Genomic DNA, 21,457 nt, shown 5'->3' with positions numbered 1-21,457 from the left:
AAGTCAGAAATTAAGGAACATATTCCAAGATTAGTTTGCCAAGTTGACATATTTCAACCACTGCTTCCTAGAAGAAATCTGATGTTATTTAGACATATAGATCAAATGGTAAAACACCTGCCTAGCAAGAGAAAGTCCTTGGACTCAAACCTGACCCACCATCAATAGAGAGAAAGTGGAGACAGAAAAAAGAAGAGAGAGAGAGTAGAGAGAGCGAGAGAAAGTGAGATCTAATAAGTAAGAGTTTGGGCTGAATGTAAAGAGCTGCTTTTGTTTTCCTTCAAGTGGCATATCTGCCAAATCTCCATGACTGCTAACTGCATAGGAAACAAAATTATTCAGCTTGGGGAGAAAGAGAGTCTTGCATAGCTGTTTAAAAGTGACCATTTAGTAAAATGTGAAATAGTTCTGCTTTGTTTTCTGAATTTGACATGGCTCAGTGACAGTTTGAACAGTGAACAGCTTCACAGAATCAAATATACTACTTCAAGTTTTTTGTTTTTTGTTTTTTAGTTTTTAATGTACTTGATTACTATCATGTTATTTCTCGCTTTCATGATTTAGTGCCTTGAAAGATAAATTGGATGGGACAGCTTTGCTAAGTGCCTTTGCCAGACAAAACAGTTTAAAATTTAAAAAAAATCATGCAAAGTTCTTCTCCCACAGAAAGAAAATGCAGTCGGAGATGAATGTTTGCCTTTGGCCAAAAGACCATAACAGATGAAACAAGCAGAACTGGTCAGGATGACGGAAGGTTGTTTTGATGTTTAACGGGTTTGTGGTTTTCTCAGTGGTTTCTCTTGAGTGCACTCTGCTAAATTACAAATTTTCGAAATCTGCCTGTTTGCCATCTGTTTTTGAAGAATGATATCAGATAATAGCCAATACAGTAGCCTGACCTTGCTAAGCCTCCATGGAAAACACCCAAATAAATCCTTACATATGCTTTACCTATTTCTACAGAGATATTCAGAAATTACAGGGAAGGAAATTGTGAGTAAACCATACTCAGATTTTTAAATTTTATATAAATAAGTGCAAAGCACAAAATATTGACTTATAGGGAATCTATTATAATTAGCCATACATTTATAACCAAGTTTCCATAAATACCTTTTAAAGGATTTAATGTAATAAACACCAACTTATAGTACATCTTTCAATAACAGTTATTTCCCATGTCCAGAAGCATTAAATATAAGTAGCAAAATTCAATGTAGATTGAAAAGAATTATTATTAAGGATGCTTCTTAAAAATACCTTTTCCGTTTATCACAATACAATGCATTATTTCAGGCCATTATAATGATACTGAAATAAATATACCTTTGAAAAGAAATATTTAAAAAACACTACATTCCTATGAAATATTGTGAGCTTATGCTTTGCATATGTTTGGTAAATGCTAGTCACATAAATTTTAAATCATAATATATAATTTAATATGCTATGCTCCCAAATATTGTTGGACTTTCAGAAATTTGAATAGTATGAAAAAGAATATTTAAATCTTTATGATAGTGAATTTTCCATATTAAAATATCCATAAATGCAATTTGGATTTTCATCTAAATTGCTAGTCTTCATATGAGTTCATAAGAAATCACCCCAATCCCTATAGAACTAAAAAATGAGCCTTGAAAAAGTATCTACTATGAGCCAAAGCCATTATTTTTTATAACATCATACCACTATCATTTCATTCAAGATAATGGTCCATTTAAAAGCCACAACATAAATATTAAATAATATAAACTGATCGATACACAAGACAAAATTCACCAATTGTTTCTCTGTAAATTGTATAAATCTATATATTGTTTTTTCCCTACTAACCCCACATACGCATAACAAACATTATCCTTAATGTCTATAAACTATTGTACTTAGCTGCAAAACACTTTCCTGTGGATCCTTCCATTTATTTCTCAGAAGCGAAGACATGAGGGTACTTGTCTCAATAAAAAGACGGATTCTCGGGTGCATTCCAAGTGCAACAAAAACCACACAACTCAATATAATGATGCAGACTAAGGAAACCACACACATCCGTCTGGGTAAACACAGGTGACCCTCGTGGGCCAGGCCATCTATCTGCTTCGAGCTGCCATCCCACGGAGACTAGCCCAGCTCTCTGACAGTAAATCTTTACACCATTATTTTATTCCTGATGTTGACAAGACATCTCACGCTGTGAGTAGCCAAATGTTTATGTGCAAGGACATCACGTCCATTATTATCATTAGAGTTCGGCGACATACATGAGCAAGAACCTTTAAAGGCCAGATAGATAAGAGGCAGAGACAGGGACAGAGACACAGAGGTAGAGAGAGTTCCCTCTGAGCCTCAGCTTAACCAAAGGAGCTTGCTTTTATGAAATAGGTGAAGTTTTATGTTTTTCAAAGAAGAGGTAGTTCTAAGTCTCTAATTTTACATCAAGCTCTCAATGGAAGCTCAGGAGAAGGCAGGAATGACGAGTAATCACCAAGGGGTCGAGAGAAAGGATTTCTGTTTCACTAACTGGCTATGGGACCTTAGCCAATCTCTCGCCACAGGTACCCCTTCTCCTCTCCCATTGCCTTTGCTTGCAATGAAATTCCTTGTAGTCCATCATGAATGATAGAACTAGCTGTTCAATTGGTGGTGGTCCTCCCCACCTGATTTCTCCATGATGGAAAAGATAATGCTGAAAATGTCTCCATTGTTTTGCCTTGTGAATCTTCCCCTAACCATTGACCATCGCCTTGGCGATCAACTATTGACTACTTTTTACAATGTCATTTTCGTTCTCCAAAAGACCCTTTGGGATTCAACTTAACCTTTTAAATGACCATTTACAAGGATGGGCCAAGGTTCAGAAGAATGTCTATGTCTCAGAAGCAAAGATATACGCTGTATATTTCATGTTTACAATAGGCCTCCTCTGCCAAGCTCCATGGAGGAAATAGTTCTGGTTACCTTGCTCATTATTATTATTTTCGGTGCCTAAAAACTTCTGGACACACAGCAGGTGCCCAGTAAATGTTGAAAATGGGCATGGAAGTGAAACCACTATGTTTACAAGAAAAGATACAAAGTAAAGACCAATTAAATCAATCTGTAGCCTCAAGAGAGACCTCAGAGGAAGCGACTTGGAGATGAATGAAAGTTGAGCATGGACTTGAAATGGAAGCAGAAGACTCAGTGGGTGGGAAAGGACCTGAGCTGGTCAGTTTCCCAAACATACCCTGTGTGTGTCCCCTGAGATGGTGCCCAGGGTCCCTGGAGCCCCAGCCTCCTGTTGATCCTTTCTCTCCATCTTGGGAGAGAATGTTCCTCCTTAGGAACACATTCTTTTTCCTAGAGCTGTAAATTAAACTACCAATAAATTAAATTGCCAAGACAAGTAAGATTGTCCTTAATCTTTTTCTTTCTTGTACTTGTTCTGGCAGCATTTTAGAAATTTCCCCCTTTATCATTTATTTTTTATTTCTAATTTTGTACATATCTTCCCCTTTAATCATTCTCCTTCTCTATCCTAAAGCATGATAAGCTAAGCAGCAATGGGAAGGGGAACTTTTGTTTTTGTTTTTTGTTTTTTGTTTGTCATAGGGCTTGATTTCTGGGCCTGGGTGCTGTCCCTCAGCTCTTCAGCTCAAGGCTGGAGCTCTACCACGTGAGCCACAGCACCACTTTTAGTTTTGTGGTGGTTTATTGGAGACAAGAGTCTCATTGACTTTCTTCCAGGGCTGGATTTAAACTGTGATCCTCAGATCTCAGCCTCCTGAATAGCTAGGATTACAGGCTTGAGCCACTGGTGCCCAGTGGAAATGTGTTTAGTTTAAAATGAAAGATTATTTTGAACTTTAAGAACATCACTGAGAAGAAGAGAAATAAGCAGACTCTTTAAAACTCCTATTGGATAAATGACAGTTTTTATAAACATCTGTTCCTTAAAAATAGGCAACTCCTTTGTGTAACTACTTAAAGTTAAACGTTAAAAAAACTAATCATTCATACTTTAAAAAATACTATTGAAGATTATGGTCATTTGAGTTTATTTAAGATTAGCCATTCCTTAAAGCAAATCATACTTTTAAAGCAGTAACTAAAGCATGGATAATTTTAAGTTTTAAAATTATAGCGATATATAGTTACAGGAAATGAATTTTACAGTATAGATAACATATATCTCAAGCATAAGTTCCACTACTGTCTACATTGCTCAAATTCAATGAAAAGAAGATATGTCAGTATATTTCAGACATTGTTCATTACCATTTTAATAAAGACTGTCATTGATCAATAAGTTTGTCTTTGCCTTGCTCCAGGTAAACAAGCTGAATTGGCCAGATCATTTTTTGAAAATACTATTCATTCAATATGTATATATTGACTTAATATATAGAATCCTCTCAAGGTCCTTCTAAAATATAGGGTATTCATTGAATAACTCTTTGAGATACAAAGGGTATAGGTAATGTTTCATTAAGAAATTTATTTTGATCCGGGTGCCGGTGGCTCACACCTGTCATCTTAGCTACTCAGGAGGCTGAGTTCTGAGGATCGCCATTCAAAGCCAGCCCAGGCAGGAAAGTCCATGAGACTCTTATCTCCAATAAACCACTCAGAAAACCAGAAGTGGCGCAGTGGCTCAAGTGGTAGAGCACTTGCCTTGAACTGAAGAGCCCAAGCCCAGAGTTCAAGCCCCATGACAGACCAAAAAAAAAAATTTTATTTTGATTTTCACGATTCCTTCCTTCTTTCTGTTTGTTTTTGGTTTTCTTTTGTTCTCCTCTTCTCTGTTATATAGAAGAGTAATATTCCCCCTTTTCAGTCTAACAATTATACCTCATCTGCTTACATTGGGAATTGTCCTGTGAACTACAGTAATCAACCACTTTCCCCTCTTAGCTGGTTTGATTCCTTTTGTTCCTTTTCTACTCTAATAATTATTTTATCATTTCACATTAATTTGCTTCCAATAAATTAAATTACATGCATCAAAGAGCCCCAAAGCAAATTAGATTTTGCTATGTCATGTCTTAAAGATCCAAAATGTAATTTTGCTCTTTACTCTGCAGATTATAAATTATGCCTTAATACATTGGGGAAAAAACACTTTCAAAAGCACTTTAGTTTTCCATTATTTCCAAATTTTCCATTGCTTCTGAGAGTTCCTTCTAGCTAAGAAAATTCATCTCAAGTCTACTACATTTCATGTACTTAAAAATCTTTGTAAGTTAAAATAGTAGTTTAACTTAAATTATGTTCATAATAAAAAAGAATTGACTCACTGATCAAAACTTTTGATTTTTAACCTTATCATTTTCTACGTAAAATGTTTCCTTATGAAAACATTTTCCCTAGACACAGTTTTTGGTATCTTATCCTGAATATTACTATAATAATCATTGCCTTATAAAGTTAAAAACAGTTCACGTCTTTCCCATGGTGAATATTTTTTCTCTGTCTTCTTCTATCTTAGAACACAGAAAGTTGTAAGCACAGAGCTTGTTCCAAAGAGTTATGTGAACACTATTTAGCACTCAAAATCTACTTCCTATAAGATGCTAAGTACCACGCATGAATCCCTATGGTAGCTTGTGCAGCATGTGCAGTATTTTCTGAGAAAGGTCTGTCTAAAGTGGGACCTTAATTTCTAATTTCCTTGTGCAGTATTAGAAATCTTGCCTCTGGGTTTCCTGTACAAAAGTCTTTGGCTGAGCTCTCGACTCTGGTAGAGAAGGACTTTAGAGTGATAATCAGCAAGGTCTACCTCTAAGAAATGTGCAGATGGATGTTTCTAGATTATTCAGATTCCATGTCAGCAAGCTCTTGTTCTGAACCTCTAGTTGTGTGTGTGTGTGTGTGTGTGTGTGTGTGTGTGTATGCTGGTACTGGGTCTTGAACTCAGATCCTACACATTGCTTCCTAGATTATTTTCCCAAGGCTGGCTCTTTTATTATTTGAGCCACACCTTTACTTTTGGCTTTTTGCAGCTTAGTGAAAACTAAAGCATTTCAGGAACTTGCCTTCCATGGTTGACTTTGAATTCTGATCCTCAGATCTCAGCTTCCTTAGTAGCTAGGATGACAGGGGTGAGCCACTGGTACCTGGCTGGAAATGATTTTCAGTATGCTTATTGGTAAGTAAAGTTAAGGCTTTGAAAGAAAGCTTTAATAAGAGGAAGAAGCCACCAGACTCATGAGGTTTCAGCAGAAAATGATTCCATTTAACAGCAAAAAATGAAGTAGATGATTTGGGTTTCTTTCTTGTTTTTTGTCAGTCGTGGGCCTTGAACTTTGGGCCTGAGCGCTGTCCCTCAGCTCTTCAGCTCAAGACTAGCGCTCTACCACTTGAGCTGCAACACCACTTCTGGTTTTCTGGTGGTTTATTGGAGGTAAGAGTCTCATGGACTTTCCTGCCAGGGCTGGCTTTGAATGGTGATCCTCAGATCTCAGCCTCCTGAGTAGCTAGGATTACAGGCCTGAGCCACCAGCACCTGGCAGATGATTTGGGTTTCTATGCCAAGTTTTATTCCTAGGCCCCTGTCTATTTTCTCTTCCCCCCATTCTCTATCGTCTACATTAAATTTCCAGTATCTGTTGCTTCTTTCCTCTTTTCTTTTTCTTTGCTCCTGGGTCACTGTGATGTCTAGAGGTGGTCAAAATTAAGCCATTTATAGTGTGTAAGAATTTTTTAATGGCATACTAACACCAAGACACAGACAAAAGAAATCATGTTGTTATTTTTTTTTTGTCAGTCATGGGACCCAAACTCTGGGCCTGGACACTCACTGTCCCTCAGCTCTTCAGTTCAGGCGAGAGCTCTACCACTGGAGCCTTAGCTCCACTTCCAGCTTTTTCTGCTTATGTGGTGCTGAGGAACTGAAGCCAGGGCCTCATGCATGCGAGGCAAGCACTCTACCACTGAGCCACCTTCCCAGCCCTGTTGCTATGTTTTAAATTATTTATTTTAACTTAATCCCTCAGACATAGTTCTTAAAGAGGGAATGCTTAAAAAAATCAACAACTATGAACCAAGGAACAATGTGGGGTTCTTTTTTGCCTCTCCTCTCCTCTCCTCTCCTCCCCTCTCCTCCCCTCTCCTCCCCTCTCCTCTCCTCTCCTCTGTAGTTTCCTTGCTCCAATTTTCTGTGCATTTCTTTACAGATATTGGACAAAAGAAGAAAGCCCAGATGAAGCCCAGAATGGGGTTTTTGAGAGGTCATTGTAAGGCAGGCCAGGGACTGAATTTGCGCTTGGCTGCTGCCGTGACACAAGCGCTTCCTACTCTGCAGGCAGCAGAGTCTGGCAAGCTTCCCACCTCTCGCCGTGCCTTCCATCACTGACAGTGCACATGCGCCCTGGCCCAGGGGGACATAGGTCGGGGAGTCCTGTCTTCCCCAAGAGGCCAGTGTCATCCCTTGTCTCACAGACTCTTTGGCTGAAAGATAAATGCACATTATCTGTCTCCAGGGTGGTCCAGGATTCATTGGCAGATTTGTCTGGGGGCAAACGAGCTTGCTTTCCATCTCCTCCTCATCCTTCTTCCCCAGACACGGAGCTTTCCACCTGGGGTCATCTTTCTTCTGGAGCTCAGGCTGCTCATGGGGGCCCTCTGCACATGACTGCGTGGTCAGGGGACACTGCGGGTGTAATCTGGGACTTCACATGAAATTAGAAACTGGTCAGATAAGTGCATTTCATAGGCATCTGGCTTTCCCGCTGGCTTTCATAGGAAACCGTGGGTATTTCTATCATAAAGTAGGAAGACTATACTCCTGAATGGAAGGGCTTTCAAAACAATACTTAGGAATGAATACCTAGGAATGCATTCATTTTTATTTAATTAAACATATATCCAATTCTTATTTGTATGCTTACATAGTTATATATATATATATATTATGTAATATTATATATTGCCCTATATATTTGTATGTTCTATGTTAGTGATTATATGTCTGTTGGTTCTAATTAATGAACTAATTAACAAATTAGATTACTTTTTAATTTGTAGCTAACTTCAATAATTGTTTTAATTTACCACAGTTTAAGAAAAATACTTATATATGTAAATAAATAAATGTAGGCATAGTGGTATCTGTTTATAGTCTCAACAATAAGCCAGTTGAGGCAGGAGGACCCTAAATTCTATCCAGTCTAGGATTCCCACTGAGAGGTGGTTTTGAAAACAAACACTACTTAAGTATGTCTACATGCATACAAGTGTGTTTGCACACATTTGCAGCCTGCTATCATGTTTGAACACACACCGCTGGAGCTCATTCAGCTCCCCGCAGAACCGTCAGAGAATTCAACTACCTTGTTATCTCCAACTTTCACGCAGCCGTGTTTCTACATTTACAAGAGCCAGGCAAGATGACTTAGCCTTGGCATTTGTAAGATGTGAATAAAAGCCTGTAAATCATTAATGTGAATTTAATGTTAAAAACCTTTTTGCTGAAAGTTTTAACAGTGTAATTCATCTGTCACCCCTAGCAGTGACATGTGTGACTTTCCCCAGAGCTTAAGATGAAACTTCAGGCAGTGTCTTCAGATAAAATAAGAGTTGAAAGAACTCATAGGAGAAGAAATATGCTTATCTCATAAGGATCTTCCCAACACATGAAGAGAGAGACAGAGCTGAAAGTCCTAGTGGTACTTTGTCCCTCCCCTCCTCGCTCATCACATACTCTGCTGCACACACACATACACACACACACACACACACACACACACACACACACACACCCCACTGGGCAACCAGCCCATTCTCAGATATGGAATAGGTTAAGCACCCGTAACTATGAGTGCAAGAAAAAGTGTTGCATTGTACACTTCAATATATGCCTGCTGTATGGTATGTATATCTCTGCTAATAGGTTGATACAATGATCATTGTAATACACATATCCATCCATCCATCCATTCACTCAGGAAGCAGTACATGGAGAGAAGGAAGGGAAGGGAGAGAAAAGGAGAGAAAGACAGACAGAGCAGTGAGTAAGATAATCCCTTTGTGCGGCCTGCTCTTAGGAGCTCACATTACTGAAAGACACATTTCCCCATGTACTTTAAGTACTGTCTCCAAGAGTGTGTACCTATTTCACTCATTGACTTAAACTTTGATTTCTACTATTTGAATACATTATGATGTACTTTCCTTTTTGCTCTGTAAAAAGCAGTAAGCATAATTCTGTATAAGTGGATGGGCATTTGCACAAGATAAAAATCTTATTCTATTGTACGCATTTTATTGGTCTTTTTCCTTGAATGTTCTGATTTGCCAAGTAGGACTGATAGACACATTTGCCAATACCCTTATAGAACTAGAAGAATAATCTCATCTTCAGAGTTGCTGCATTTAAGTTTACAAACAAGGGGGAAAAAAGCAAAAATTAGATTTTAATGTGAACAGTATTTGTAGATAAGATATTTATCTATTTTGAGTCTACTATTTTTATGAAGGTGGCTCAGTGGTAGAGCGCTTGCCTTGCATGCATGAGGCCCTGGGTTCGATTCCTCAGCACCACATAAGCAAAAAAGAAAAAACTGGAAGTCGTGCTGTGGCTCAAGTGGTAGAGTGCTAGCCTCGAGCTGAAGAGCTGAGGGACAGCGTCCAGGCCCAGAGTTGAGGCCCCATGACCAACCAAAAGAGAGAGAGAGTGAGTGAGAGAGAGAGAGAAACTACATCTACAATGCCAGAACTACATCTACAATGCCAAAACTGTCATGAAAAAAAGTCACTTTTTTTACTCTCTCCTCTCAAATACCTGAACAGAATTCTTGAGTACAGATCAGAGGATGCAATCTATTAAAATGTGATCAGCAATGGGCCAGATCACACCAGTACCCTCTTTCTGTTACCCCACAGACCCACAAATAGAAGAGCTCAAAGAGCTAGAGCTAGAGAACGGGAGAAATAACCATAGAAATGAAAAGGAAAGAAAAACAAGGTAATTCAAAGAGAAGAATGAAATAAGACAGAATGAATTACCTTGCTCTTATATACTATGGCCTAGATACTATTTATTACAAAGCTTGTTCTTTATGATGCATTGTTACAGAACCTCTGTTCAGGGACAGTCTTGTCTTTCCCATGACTTCACTCTATTTCGTGTTGGGTTTCTATCTGCATTTATTTTATGCATTTCCCTCCCATCATCTGCCTTACTAGCTAGGCCCTATCTAGCAGATGTTGTCTTCTGTACGGATACTTATTATTCTTTCCACATTACCTCCCACAGTGAGATTTATTTCCTTTTCTTTTCTCTAAGCTTATCTATTCTTTTCCATTGTACAAAATCAACATCAATTCATCCTTCAAACACTCAAGCTTAACATGCCCCCAGTTAAGATGCTTTATATTAAAGGAGAGGGAAATCTACCAAACAGGAGCAGATTGATTCGACTGCAGGGTTACTGGCTCTTTTTCAGGAAGCAATTACAGTAGATGTTCTGGATCACCTCCACTGGCAACAAAGCTGCTCAGAAAAACCCTCTTTCATGCAAGTAAAAGTCCGTCCCCCCAAACAAGGACAATAGTCCTCATTAGACTAATTTGATAAAAAATTTTCCCTCTTGTGAATACTTGGCCACTCCACTGAGCAAACATATTTTACACCATGTATGATAAAACAAGATGACTTGGTACATCTTCAATGAGGTAGTAGCCTCGCTGACGGATGTTACCCCTGGGGCCCCCTAAGAAGCCTTCAAATAATTGATCTACAATGTTTGCATTATATAAAACAACAGTGCAAATGAGAGCCAGCCATCAAAGACACTCCGACTGTAAATTATTTCCTGACATTTTAGAACCTAGGGGAAGAAAATCACATCACCCCCTGAGATTCACATCAGTGTTTGCTAGAATCTCTTTGTAAAGTCCAGATAGAAATATTCTTAAAAGTACATTAAAAAAAACAGCAACAAAGATAAAACCTCTTGTGTCTCTACTTGGGGTTCATTTCGCTTAACATCATCTTACATAGTCATACCTTTTGACCTTTTCTCCTTGCCCTAGACATATACTAGTTATTGCAGGAAACTATGGGACCTAGGTTTGTTTGGGCCTGACTTATTTCTCTGGTATGTTCTTCCCCCATGGTATAATCTCTGTTTTCACTGTATTTGATTCCCATGCCCTGCATCTTATATACATATTTTTCTAATTTGGGGAGGGGAAGGGAAATAACAAAATGCTGAAATAAGAATACAGGTTAACCCATTGTAACAATGAAATGTACAAGACACTATGTTGAAAAGGAACTTTACAGTGGGGGGCGGGGAGGAGTTGGGGAGTTGGGGAGGGATGGTAGGGGAAAAACAAAGGAGGAGGTAACAATGCTCCATAGGAAATGTACTCATTACCTTACTCATGTAATGGTTACCCCTCTGTACAGTATCTTCACAATAAAAAAAATAAAGAAATATTCCTAAAAGGGAAACAACAAAAAATAATCCCAAAAATATAACTAGTACTTTATGTTCTCTTTTTTTTTGTCGATTATGGGGCTTGAACTCTGGGCCTGGGCGCTGTCCCTCAGCTCTTCAGCTCAAAGCTAGCGCTCTACCACTTGGATCACAGCGCCATTTCCAGTTTCCAGTGATTAATTGGAGATAAGGGTCTCAGGGGGAATTTCCTGCCTGGGCTGGCTTTGCTCAGATCTCAGTGTTCTGTATAGGTAGAATGATAGGCATGAGCCACCAGCACCTGGCTTATGTCTCTGATATAAAAATATTTTGTATATAATATTGTATGAGAGGATGAAGGCTCCACATAGGTCTTGTTTCCTCTCTCAGTAGTTTCCAGCATCAAAGAGGTAAGTAGGATCCATAGACAAGCACTGGGACCAGAGGAGATCCAGGGGTAGGCCCTTCCATTCCAATACCACCTTCACAAGAGGACATCCTTAGAGGTGAGGTATCAGACAACCCTAAGTCTTGGGAGGTGCCTCCTATCTCTTAGTACTTACTAGACCTTATTCTGCGGTTAGATTGCTCCCCTTCCTACCCCTAAGGTGCTGTTTCTCATCAATAGTGAGAGTGCACTCATGGACAAAGTGAAACCTTCACTGGCCTCACTAGCCTCTTCTACTGACGATCCTATTACCTGCCTTGGGTGTTTTCTGAGCATGGCATTCCATGATGCTTTAAACTATTGACCCTAGTATCTGGTACGCAGAAATGCTCAGCCCCCTCTGACCATGGCCATGACTACGAATGGTTACCTCAGTACCCCTCACTGGTCTGAGGAAGGAGCAGGGAGTGTAAGATCACAAGGCTTATTAGCAGATGGCAATTTTGACAACATGTTAGAGGGGGGTTGATAAAAATCAAAGATGAGGGCTAATAAACTGATGATTTATGCTCTGAAAAAATGTATTTATCCTTCTGAAATATACTGTTTTCTGACATAAAATGGGCGTGTTATGGAGATTGCATGGGATAGTAATAGCCTACATAGGATGTGCATAAACACAAAAGCTCACTAAAAACTCACAGTTGTAGACATTTTCTTCATCTTAGAGCATGATGTCACATTCTGCCTTTTTTCCAGTAAAGCATTTTATCTTTTTAAATAATAAGGATAAGAAGAACACTTTTCTCTGTTGTTTTTTTTGTTGTGAATGTTTAATTTGCTGGATTTATCCATTATAAGTTTAACGACATAAATTTACATGGTACTGTGTGATACATAAATTTACATGGTACTGTGTGATCACACACACACACACACACACACACACACACACGGAATAGGGATCAATTTAGACCAGCTTACAGAAACTTATTTGTTATTTTCTGAATAACCAGAAGGGAGTGGTAAGAAGACTCCAATCACAAAGTAATGGTAAATAGATGGGAATATCAACCGTCCTGATCCCACCCACCTTATCCATCAAGTTAGAGGGCATTTGTCAGAACCTTCAAGAACTGAACACTGCAGGGACACATGATTTCTTGTCAGGCTTAATAATTTAAGTCATTGTCATTTCTTCCTTTGGGATGTGGTATCATTTGGGAATACAGAATCCCTTTCAGTTCAGTCAGGTTCTTTTAAACTTGATGTATCCTGTAGACAGCAATTTAATGATATTCAGCTCAAGCAAATACCTAGGCCTACTTCAATCATCATCGAACCTGTCAATCCATGACAAGTTCAAAGAGTACAAATGTCTGCCAATCAAATGGATGACGTCTGTTCTTTTATAAATGAGTTTGAGAATAAATGTGATTCACGTTAGCTCAAAAAGTTAACTGAGGGCTGGGAAGGTGGCTCAGTGGTAGAGCACTTGCCTTGCATGCATGAGGCCCTGGGTTCGATTCCTCAGTACCACATAAGCAAAAAGAAAAAAGCCGGAAGTGGTGCTTTGGCTCAAGTGGTAGAGCACTAGCCTTGAGCTGAAGAGCTGAGGGACAGTGCCCAGACCCAGAGTTCAGGCCCCATGACCGACAAAAAAAAAAAAAAGTTAACTGATAGCCATATCCAGTCCACCTTGGGTCCCTTTTAAAGCCAGTGTGAGTTACACACAGGTAACAAGGAAGGACTATGTCTTTTTCTCAGGATCTCAGGAGTGTTCCACTCATGGAATTACATACCACTGCCCTCCAACTTATAAAAGTAGACGCTGGTTAAGATTGAGGCAAAGAGCATTATTTTCTAATAGTGATTGCATAATTCAGGTAATACTCAGCAAGAGTAATACAACTCTGTGACTTCTGAGAGAATGGTAGAGTACTGTGATAAAGAATTTAGCTGTTGGCAAGGAAGTGACAATGGTGACAGAACTTCCCAGGGGGGAAGAAAAGGAGTCAAATGCTCTTGAAAATAAGCAAATCCGAACATGTGACACCATGAGCCAAGGTCCCCCAGAATATTTTAGAAACTAGCCCTGGAAACCAGTGGGTAAAATATTAATACAGCTGACTTTCATGTATAATGTATATGAGAAACATAAAACTAAAAGGCAAAAATATGCCATTATGTTTCTGCAGTTTCTCTGTTTTACAAGGTGTCCTGATTAATGCATTTGGGAATTTCTTGGTCATAAGGACTTATGAAGCATTTCTTTGATCAGTTGCAGTGAGCCACTCAGCAAAATTCCAGTCATTGGTTTTCAGAAATAAACCACCATTGCTTCTAAGGTTTGTATTTAATTCAATTTATTGGTGACATTATTGCCTACATTATTGTGATTTTACTGCCATGGATCCCATGTATTTTTGAAGTTCAGAGATGTGCAATTTATATGCATAGATACACTAACCTGGCAACGGCACATTTTTCTCTGTGTGTGTTCCCAGTAGGGTCAATTTCAGCTGTGTGTTTGGAATATGCAACACACAAGGTTGTAAGAGGATTTTGAAATCACAGCTTAGACTGGGTAAAGAGAGTCCTAACATTTTCTGTACAAACAAATGAAATGCCAGAGTAGAGTCTCAGTGTCAAGGCTTTCGAAGGAAATCTGTTTTGGCTCAAGCAGAGTTAGCTGTGTGTAGAGACAATGTGACCTAGAAAGAAAACATACTCTACAAATAATCAGTGAGGGTGAAGAGAAATTAAAATGATTGTTAGGGGTTGACCTTAACTGGATACTTGACAATTAAGAGAAACTAATAATTATTATCTCTACATAGATTGTAGAATAATGCCCATTGCCAGTAAAATATTGCCAGGTAATTTCAGATTAGGTAGTTATTTCCACATCAAATTATAACTGGAAAATCATAAAATCAGTGAAAACTGTAGCCGGTTTCAACAATTTTTAGGTGAGGGAAAAATCTTGGGCTTGTTTCCATGAACACTCCTGAAATATATTGGAATCATTAAAAGCATAATGTACCAGCTTTAAAAAATATTTTAAGGTAAAGTACAATGTACTCGCCAGAAAATTCAAACTCTTTAAGCCATAGATCTACACACACTGCCCAAATAAAAGTTTGGAACTCATGAGAATATCTGATATAAAACTGTCCTATTATACCCCTTCCATTGGTTTGGACACATTTCTAGTTAGTCTTACCTCTCTTTCATGTCCTGGGAATCCATTAGCTGTGTTCTGTTTGTGCGTGTTTGTCTCTCTTGTTTTGCTGTTTGTCTCTCTTGCTTTCCAGCCTAACCTCGAATAGCAAGAAAACTGCATCTGTTTCTTCAAGATACTTGGGAAAAAAACAATTGGATAAAGCATTGCCTATAGATTACATGTAAGGCTATTTTCTGAAGGTGAATAAGTTAAAGTTAAGGATGCTCTATTCATTTGCTGCTGGAATAGCACCTCTTTTCCCCCACCCTGCAAACTGACTTGGGATCAGAGAAGGGCAATCAGGTGCTCTTGACACAATAATTGCATGCCTTTTCTCACTGTCTCTTCAGGTATCTACTCAACATTGATTAGAGCAATGGCCTAACATCTGGCTGAGGGCAAAGGCAGAAAAGGACTCCAAATGGCACAGCATCCTGACTCCTGTATAAATCCACAAAGCCAAAGGAATAGAGTAATTCTGATATTTCATAAGCTTTTCTGTGGATCAACCAACAGGAGCTTCTAACCATCTACTCCACATGGCTTAAAAATTCCTTTTAATATGCCTCTATTCTCTTTTAAAAATATAGGACTCTATATAGTTTTCTTCTCCCATTTGTACTTGCAGGGATGATTTACTGACGACTGCTATAACCCATATCACCTTCTCTTTGCTCTTTATAGTGTGTTATTCCCTTGCCTGAAGGGATCAATAATCCAGCACAGTTTCTCAGAACTTTCGTAGAAGACTCCTGGTCTCCCCTAGCACCCTGAGGAGCGTTACCCGAGAGTGGATGGCTGGGAAGAGTGCCATTATGAATTTCAGAACTTGTAATGACCTTCCAATTTAGCTTCTCTATAGAAATAGAAAAAAATACCTTACACAGTCAGAAAAATACCTGAATACATTCAGATCGTTTTTCTTCCTTCCCTCCCTCCCTCCTTCCATCCCTCACTCCCTCCTTCTTCCCTTCCTGTTTTCTTCCTTTTCTTCCATCATTCTTTTTTTTCTTCTTGTTTCCTTCATCTAATATTTATTGAAAGCCTGCTGTTTGAATTCCTGTGCAAGTCTCGATTATTTGTTCACTTTCAGAGAACCCAGGTTACACGATAATAAATTAGCTCCTATAACTGACTTCAGAGGATATCACTCTTAGTTATTACACTCACCCCACCCGGAAAATGTATGAGGAATTTAAATTCCAAGCTAAAATTGCAAGTAAATGTTGGTAATCCCCAAATGATTTATCAATTTGGAGTGGCCTGCATATTCAAAATGAACAACTAGTCCTTTATTAATCATTAATACATCTCATTTCTGTTAAATTGAAGTGCCATCGCTTTAATTAGAGTGCAGGGTGAAAAATCTGATTGCTATCACTGCATATTGGACTTAAGAATGTTTCTTTTCCCTTCATTCAGGGATTTAACATAAAAAATAAAACTTTACTTTTGTATTCATCTTGCTTCCCTTTTCTTTCCCCTCAACTTGGAGATGGAAGTATGTCATCAACCCTGTATGATTGGTTGCATTTAAATATCTAGTGTCTAATGACTGACATATGATAAATCTCTGATTATAATATTCATGAATAATCTGATTAAATGTCACCTCACCAAAGAAAGATCATCTGATCAGAGGTAACGTAAGTTAATTTCTTTATTTGTTTGTAGAGCACTATTAAAGTGGAAGCAATCAGTATGAAAAACCTCTCTACTGGTGTGTGAATTACATATAAATTATGTGTTGCCTTGGATTGGGAACAGCAGAGAAAATCAGAAATTATTTCTTCTGTTTAAAAAGAAACAGATGCTTTCTCATTAATATTCTAATCAATTTTTTCCACCCACATGCAACTTCTCTATTGATTGTCACCATTTTCCCAATGAAGATTAAATACATGGAACCCTGATTCCAGGAAGGTTTGAGAGTAAAACTCTCTCTAGATAATCAAAGTATTTTGGTTACAACAGAACTGTGATGTAGTAATCTTATACTGAACAGCTGATTACATTAAAAGTCTTTGCAATAATGCACAAAGGGACAACTTAAAAAGTATGTGAGTAGATGGCATAGATCTTCAGCAGGCATGCTGGCCCTCTTTCATACACTTAGTCAAAAGCACTGTAAACTGGCTCACCAGAAGGCATAAGGAAAATACAAAATGATCATCACTTTCTGAAAGTAGCTATACCTTTAGACTCCTCATAACTTAGATTTAAAAATTACCCCCAGGTACCTGAGGACATTTGGTTGCCTAAGACAGCACATGCCACAAGAATGCTCAAATCTCTAACACAGGGTGAGATAATATTTGCAGATAATCTATAGACAACCTCTATAGACTACTGAACCATCTCCACTTTACTAATAATACCAAAGACAAGCAAATGCTATATAAACAGCTACTACAGTGTGTTGCTAAGGAATAATGATAAGAAACGTATCTGTATGTGAACAGTATGAAGGAGCCTGGAGAGGTCAAGGATCTGTAAATGGTGGAGGAAACCACAGGTAGGCCCTTCTCTCACTTCATTGGCATACACACACCATAAGAACCCAGGCAGACAAGTTCAAGTTTTCTTTTGTGAAATTGTCTAGAAGTTTGTTTTGGAATTGTTTATTTATTTAGTGCCTATAGTAGGACCCTTCTCCTTCCAGCTTTATTTTATTGTATTTTCTGGTTTGAGTGGAGATAAGATTCTCATGGACTTTCTGCGAGGTCTCATGGATTCCCCAGCCTTCTGAGTAGCTGGAATGATAGGTGTGAACAACCAGTTCCCTGCTGAGTATTTTAAATCAGGGGTGTGTTGAATCTGCTGATGCAATACCTGAGGATAAAAAGAGCTTTCCAAAGGGCTATCCTCTGGAGTATTTTTAAAATCATGATTCTATGTTCATTATTTTCCTAAAGGCTTGGATACCAAGCTTTCCATGCTGTGCATATAATAGCAGCATTTATCCATGAAATTTATTAGGGAAATATATGCTAGTCTATCAGATAGCTTGTGATTAAATTGACATTAACACCAGAGCCATATGGTATACTATCCATTTACTGAACAAAACTATCTTGTTAATGTCATTTATCGTGGGTTAATTTGTGACTTGGCATACATGGTGTAGAGCCTTATTTCTCAGACATATTAACAGAAGCGCATTAACCTTGCTCATCTTTACCCTTGTCCCATTTACTACACAGTGGTGTATTGTTCTAGGGCCAAAAAGTATTTGCTCCCACAACTTCTCACCTTAGAATTGTAGAATCATTTGATCTACCTTGAGTTTAGAACTGTATCAACTCTTAAAAATTATCATCTATCAAGGTGCAGTGAAATGTTCCTAGAATTAGATATTCTCACACTAAGAAGAAGAAATTGCTAATACTGTAAAAACTGGACAGAGGATGAAAAATTCTCTTTATTTCTGAAAATTTGCTTTGGTTCATTATGTTGATGGTAGAAGGCTCTCTTTCTTCACATTCACTTATCCTTCCAATCATTCTTATTCTGGTTTTGCTATGATTACTGATTTTCTATGCATAAGTAATTTAGGTGTCCATAAAATGATAAATTAGCTTACTAAAACTGCTAATTCAAGGAATTAATAGGTTCTTGATCATAAATCCAGTCTTGATGAATTATAACATGGTTTTCATCAAATATATCACAAATTATATTATTTGTAAATACATAACACTTTCATATTCTTCAATTACATTTTAAAATAACCAGCCAGACTAATGTAAGCCAATGCTTACTGATAGACTGCACATTTTAGAATAGGGAAAAATTTTTTAAAGGTTTTGAACTTTAAAGTGTTTATCTATTACTGTTATAAAATATTGATTTTAAAATTAAGTTAAAATATTCCTGAGGAAAAATATTCCTGGGATCACTATACATTAGGGGTCAATGTCTTTCATTATAAAATCGGATCACTTATCATACACAAGTAGGATTGCTCAAGTCTGTATGTATTTCACATTCTCATTGTTTCTGATCTCACCATCATTAGATACCAACCTATTTGAGACACTTCAGATTTAGCTCTGAATTTTTCATTTTCTGGATTATGTTCCACTCATAGTTCTAACATATCTTCTTGAATACAAAATGAGGAAACTGGATTTTTATGGATATGCAAATGACAATTTCTATTTCTTATTTTAAACCTTAACAATTCTGCATAGGTTTGGGGAAAAGTTGGGGGAATTTATGAATGGAAAACATGATTGCTAAGATCCTACTTGTGTTTTTTTATTTACCTAAACTCTTTCTATTCAGATAACCAGCTTCTTAATTCTTTATTTGAGGACACCAAACCACATAGAAATATAGTGACATACCCATGGTCACTTGTGTGAACCCAAAGCCCAGTTAGTCTTGTTTGCAGAATGTTGCGGTTTCCGCCAAGGTCTTTGGCATACGAGCAAGTACCTCATACATATTGACTGAGTAAATGATACAGTACTTGTAGCAATCTTTAAATAAAATATGAGAAGTCTTTAAAACTTGGTGGGTAATCTTTAAATAATTTTATATAAGATTCAAACTTTTTCTGGAGGAAGAGTAATATAAGAGAGAGAATTTAAGTGAGAAAGGTCAATAAATTTGCACATGCGAGAGTATGAAAAGACAACTATTATCCCCCCCGAAAAAAACCAAAACAATAACAACAAACCTATCAGTATATAGTGCCTTATGAGATCACTTAAGAATTGTCAGGTTTTGAAAAAAATTCACAAATTCATGATGATCTACAACGTGAAAGATGACACATGGAGTTTGCCGTTTGCAGTATTCTGATTTGAAGAAAAATCTTTCTAATGGATGAGTAAAATTCTATTGTGTAAATATACCATATTGTCTTGATACTTTTGTTCACTGATTTCATACCTTAGCTATGGTGAATAGTGCTGCAGTGAACATGGCTGTGCTGGTGGCTTTAATGTGACATTGTGTTTTATTGGATAAATGCCAAGAAGTAGGATTGCTGGTCATAGGGTACCTCTATGTTTAGCCTTTTGAGGAACCTCTGTACTGCTTTCCAGAGTGGTTAAACAAGTTTACATTCCCACTGACAGTGTAGTAGTATTCCCTTTTTACTGTGTCCTTGCCACTATTTGTACTGTTTGTTTACTTGGTAATGGTCATTATAATTCATCCATTAGAGATGATATTGTAGCATTTGTAAGGAAATGGACAGGCTTGGAAAAAATATTTAGTGAATTAAGCTAGACCAAGAGAAACACGTGTTGTATAAATTCTTGCATTTCTGGGTGCTAGAATGTGCCTATAAATCTAGAAGTAAAAACACTGGGTGGTAAGCAAGAAGTTACAAATGAATTAACTGAAGTATAAGAAACTCTATGGAAAGCTCAAATAGTGTAATTCTTTAGAAAGACTAAATCAAAACCCAACAAAATAAATACAAGAAAATGGGTATTGCAAGTAGGGGGATGGGGTCAAGGGGAGAAGAGTAGAAGAAAGAAGGGCGGGAGGGGGTAGAAAGGGAATAAAATGCAGTCACTAAATATACCACAAAACTAAGAAAAAATAAGGAAAAGGTGGGTCAAAGTGTGGGAATGGGTAAAAATGTTAAAGGGGTTGCTAAATGGCAAAAATGAATACATATTCTACAAAATTAAGAAAAGTGAGGGATTTGGGGCATTTACCCAAATGTTCACAAACAAGACCACACTAAATCTACCAGCACTTGTATGTTTAATGCAGCATTATTTACGGAACCAACCCAGATGCCCCTCAGTAGATGAATGGATCAAGAAAATGTGGTACATATACACAATGGAATTCTATGCCTCCATCAGAAAGAATGACATTGCCCCATTTGTTAGGAAATGGAAAAACTTGGAAAAAATTATATTAAGTGAAGTAAGTCAGGCCTAAGGAAATATAGGTCTCATGGTTTCCCTTACTTGCAATATCTAGTATATGTCTGAGTCAAGCAGAAAAGGTCAGATAAGTTGATGTTAGGGAAATGAACCCTAAGATATCTATTCAAATCTTTTTGTCTTTCTTGCGATTGTTTCTAACATATTTATAAGATTATTTCTTTGTTGCTTTGTATGTCCCTCCCCCATGGTATAACACCTGCCTTCACTGTATTTGATGTCGGTGTAATTTGTGGAGGGGAAGGGGAAAAACAAATCGTTTCAATAGCGATACAGGTGGACCCATTGCAACAATGAGATGTACAAGTCCTTATGTCGAAAGCGAACTTTACAACTTTGGTGCGGGGGGGAGGGGGAGGGGGGAAGATTGGGTGGGGACGTGGTGGGAGGATGGGAGGGGATGGGAAGGGGAAACAAAGAGGAGGCTGCAATGCTTGATAAGAAATGTACTCACTATCTTGCCCATGTAATTGTAACCCCTCTGTACAGTATTTTCACAATAAAAAAAGGAAAAAAAAAGTGAGGG

The sequence above is a fragment of the Dipodomys ordii genome, unplaced genomic scaffold (genome assembly GCF_000151885.1).
Source record: "Dipodomys ordii isolate 6190 unplaced genomic scaffold, Dord_2.0 Scaffold56, whole genome shotgun sequence".
Taxonomy (NCBI): domain Eukaryota; kingdom Metazoa; phylum Chordata; class Mammalia; order Rodentia; family Heteromyidae; genus Dipodomys; species Dipodomys ordii.
This window is presented reverse-complemented; position numbering follows the sequence as displayed.